The sequence below is a fragment of the Opisthorchis viverrini genome (assembly GCF_000715545.1).
Source record: "Opisthorchis viverrini unplaced genomic scaffold opera_v5_393, whole genome shotgun sequence".
In the NCBI taxonomy this organism is placed as follows: Eukaryota; Metazoa; Platyhelminthes; class Trematoda; order Opisthorchiida; family Opisthorchiidae; genus Opisthorchis; species Opisthorchis viverrini.
Genome location: NW_008752053.1, coordinates 363017 through 367891, shown reverse-complemented (window position 1 = coordinate 367891; position 4875 = coordinate 363017).

Genomic DNA, 4875 nt, shown 5'->3' with positions numbered 1-4875 from the left:
TTTTTTCTTTAGGATAGTCGGCATACTTGATATCTAGATTAAGGCAAGGTTCACCAATAAACGGAGTCACCAATAGTGTCGTTGGATAAACCATTGGGTTTGTGTGCTGAAAAAGCAGACGGCACGATAAAAATGGCAACTTCTTTCAAGTCCTTGCTCACATTAAATGAACTGAAACGGTCTTGCAGGTAACACGCTCGTCTGAAAAATATTAGAGATACAGTGAACTACAGGCAAGCCATCAGACTGGGTGTGGTGGTCGCGATACCGCACTTGGGTTTGTGGACAGCCCCGTACATGAAAATCTTGGATGAGCCGTTTATGTTTGCCATCGTAGCTATGATATTCTTGGGTCTATTGAGGGTTTACGGTAGTTCACTGCTGCCATTCAAACGAAGCAATACGACAGCTATGTCTACATTGAGGACTCAAAAATTGGAAAAAATTGTCCAAAAGGTTAGCGAAAGACCATTTTGATATCAGCCAAAATGCCGCCCGAAATAGCAGGCAGTCAAAAGATGCCACAATTCTTAACTACTTCACTAAGGCGACACTGCCCAATTTAGAAAACGATAAGAGATATTTAGGTGTAGATAATAGGTGCGCGCTGGATGTAAACTAGTGTGGACATATGTGAGTATGGGGGACGTGTATTGGCCAGATTGTTCGCAACCAAGGTAGCTTGGAAATTGAAGAGACATAAAATCAGACGTAGCTAGCAGTGCGACGTGTTTGTACGATGACCTGACTTCAGAAATGAGCTGTTACAGTTTAAAAAACGTAGAGCTTCGCAAAACAATTGCTTTGAGACATCATATTATGCGTATTTGGTGAGCCTCGTAGCATATTTTCCTCTTCTGTTAATGGATTTTTCGATTTATAAGGGGATTGATCGGGATATGTCACAACCGGGGCAAGCTCGGACGAGAACCAGACGTCCGACAAAAGTTGCTTCCATTTTAGTTTTTCCTTTCTTCATTTCGGAAGGCGTGTTAAGAATTTCACCATACGAAATAAGTGTATTTTGGGTGGGGCATGCAGTTGGAGTGGGAGCTGTCCACCGTGCAATCTTTTGCATTGTCGTGGACAGGAGGTGCTGAAGAGGTGAACATGTTACGGAGGGATATGGAGAGCACCAAAAGCTTCTGTACACAAAGTTGTGTCCACTGAGGGCACTCTCTTTCCATTCCTACTTAATTTCATGATTGATGAGATGATGGGACGAACCGGTTTTCAAAATCTTCTGGTAAAAATCTTGTTGAGCTGGAGTAGGCAGACATCTCATCTGATCTTCGTGAAGAGGAAAAAGTCACTGACGTTCTTGAATGAACTGACCAAAGTCATCCTGCCCATTGGTGTGCACCTTGTACCCACAAGGTATCACGTTATCCTAATGATGTCTATTCCCAGCCGGTGGGTGGCGTACTGTGAGGCATGATAACAAAATTACAGTCAGAATAAAGCGTGAGTTTGTTCGCAGTTTTAGGTAGTGAAACAATTGGGCGACAGGGTTCAGTCAAGGGGAGGAATGGCATTGTTGTGGGTGTGCTATCAAACTGTGCCATGCCACCATTGCACTGAAATACTTGGGTTTCTGGACTTCCCCGTAAAGAACGTCATTTTCGAGGTGATTGGGCTGGGATGTGCACTTCTATGAGAAGGGGGATAATTTTGGTTGGTCGAATGAATCCACATAGGTAGAACAAAGCTTATAAAATATCACAGGTATTTTCCGACCCGGTTGGAGAAGTAGTGCGGTACAGCGTTTTATATACATTTGAAGTGGTATTAGTTTTTATTGTAGTGTGACAGATGAGGTCAATGCCAGAACCTGCAATGCTCGGGTCGCGTTTGCTAATTTGAAACACCTATGGTGTCAGGGAGGTATATCTCTGGATATCAAGCAACATGTGTATCAGGCTGCAGTACGGGCTGTTCTGTTGCATGACTGAGGCCCGGCCTGTTTTGAAAGCAGAACCAAGGCGTTTTCATGTGTTTGACAACAGCTGTCCGAACACCATAGCTGGTATTGGTCGGTGCCGGCGAATCAGTAAGGCGACAGATGGATAGGCATTTTTGGTTGTGCGCAGGGGATTTCCACTGAAAATGTCTCCTTGCACTCTCCAGCTAGACCTTTATCCTTATATGAGACAGCTGGATAGCTTCAAGTTAAGCCATCTTGCTAGCTCATTTATTTTGATATAGTCAACGTGATTTCGGGAGTGAAGATGGGTTGCAGTACTTTAAAATGAATGATGGATTGGGTGAAGCCCAGAAAGGTGCCTCCCATTGGTTGGATTGCTACTGTGGTTGCCCATGTGATGAGTATGAGTTTCGATGAGGAAGACTGATCTCTCAGTTTTATTAGGCCACATTATATCGGTAGCTTCGAGAAAAAATCGAGTAAACATGGAATTTGGTGCTCCAACTGAGCGTTTTTGGCAACAAAAACCCATCCACTCGCTATATCTTTGCTACTGCTGCATACGTGGGTGCACGGTTTAGGACGCGTGTAGCATTTGGATCCTGGGGCTCAGGCCTTCACCACTTGGTCGTACGAATGACAAGTTTACACACCTTTTTGGCTTCAACTTTGCTGAATCCGATAATGCATATTGTTGCCGAACACGGCTATCGAATCATTGATGTACACATGGCTCTTTCGTTATCACCAGTAAAACTAATTGAGCAAGTGGTGTGGTTGCCTTCATAACAGTAAGTCTCTAGGTTCAGCGCGGACACCGACCGGTAATTCTGGACAGATTGATTTGTCAGGCATTTGCTGAGTTAGCCACTGCAAGTTTGTTCAACTATGAGTCTTGAATGATATCGCGAAAGTTGTTTACTAGTCGTAACTGATCATACTATTTTCAGAAACCCTGTCGAGTAAAAAAACTGAGAACTGGACTGACCTTAAATTATGTTTGTGCCAATGCAACCAATAACTAGAAACATGATTTTTTGAAGGTGGTTGTGCATTTTTAGGCATGGGTTTGGTAAATGGACGACGCATGGATATGAAAGACCGCCGTTGGTAGTTGGATTAGTCTATCATTTACTGCTGGGGCACTGTAATCAGCTACGAGCATGTGCACCGGCCCGGCAGTTACAATAAGCTGTCTCGGCAGGTAACGTTGAGTAAAATCGTGAATATGACGGGCCGTGAGCTACCTGGCGTATTGTGGACCTCAAAATCGGCGTTGCCAATCAGTTATGATAAGCGGCCCAGATAGGTGATATCGACTGTGGTTACGAGTGTGACCGGCCGTCTTTGGCCGTTAGATTAGGATATCACATAAAATCGGGGCCTTGTCTTTATCGGCCCGCATATATACTGGCCTGGTGTTTAATATGGGTAGCAAAGATGAGTGGCAGTGTATGAAGGACAGTCGTTGGCCATTGGATTGTGTTGCTGTGCATAGATGAGATCTCATAATCAGCGTCACACATGGACGCGGGCCTGGCAGTATTCGAGATGAGTGACAACGCATAGAGTTATGAGTATAAGAGGCCGTCGTTGGTCATTGGATTAAGCTGACGTGCTTGGGTGAGGCCCCATAATCGGCGTCGACATAGACACATACCCAGCAATCAAAGTGAATGATAACGGCTACCGCTATTATGACGACCAATTTAAGGCGGGCACCACACATAGAACGTCACATTTACAATACGGATGACACCTGCAGCTATTTCGTGACGCTGTATCATCTACAGGCTAGTAATGCATGTCTGGGAAAGGGTATCATTCAGAGAGATGCAGTTGCGTGACGACGATGAACTTAATGAAACTTAATGGACTTAATGGACTTAATGAATGAATGACTTAATGAACTTAATGGAAGTTGAGATTCATTTGAAAATGTGTTTTGAACATGTTCGCCGAAAGAAGCATCTCATGTGTTAAATCTGAGAAGTGTGAAGCAGGCAAACATCAATGACCGATCTTCCAAGTTGGAATTTACATTATATATTCTTTAGATGTTCTTTGTTCTTATGGAACACCGAAGAACGCCAAAATATGCTGAAGCGCGATTTCATGTAAACCCGTAACAAAATGCAAATCAGGCTTCTTTCGGCATGTTTCCCATACCTTTGGAAGTAAACCTATTGTTATTATTATTATATCACAGAGGACACCCATCAGTAGGCTATGAATTCGTTCTATTCCCTAAGTTACCCTGGTCAGAGGCTGTTCTAAGCACAGCCGCTTGCGCAGTGACAGCTCCACAGGAACGGCGTCTTTCAGAAGGAGAATCAAGAAGTTTATTCACATGTAGCTGCAGTTCCTAAACACGCTGTTCTAACTCGGGCTTATTTTCCCGCGTTATACGTTACGGGCACGCTGGAGCCTCTTCTCCGCCGTAGAGCATCCATTCTACAACCAGACCTACAGATCCCTTATCCTTACCCAGCTGCTTTTTTGATTTTGGGTGATCAGCAGTAACATCTTTCTGGCTCTACCCTCTCCCAGTTATAGGGTCAGTTTCCAGCCTTCTGTTTTCCATTTGCTTGTAACCGACGCCCTTTTCCAGGTAACTCGATCAACAATCACACAGGCCACACATATTATACGCGCGTGTGCCACCGTATTTATTCCTTGGTTGCATTCATTTATATGCATATTCTAAGCCTGTGTTTGGTTTGCTATGGTTCACGTCTCATCAGGGGATAATGAACATAAACTCCTTCCCTTCCTGCACTGTATAAAACATAATTTACATGCTGTCGCTAATAAAACATATGTGAATCCCTTGGTATCTTCCTATGATCATTTTATCAAAGTCTTTGGAATATCCCAGCTGTTGAAGTCACGCTAGCTGCTCGTGTATTCGGCTCGTTGAATTCTACAACGCTTTCAAAAGTGAGAGCGAG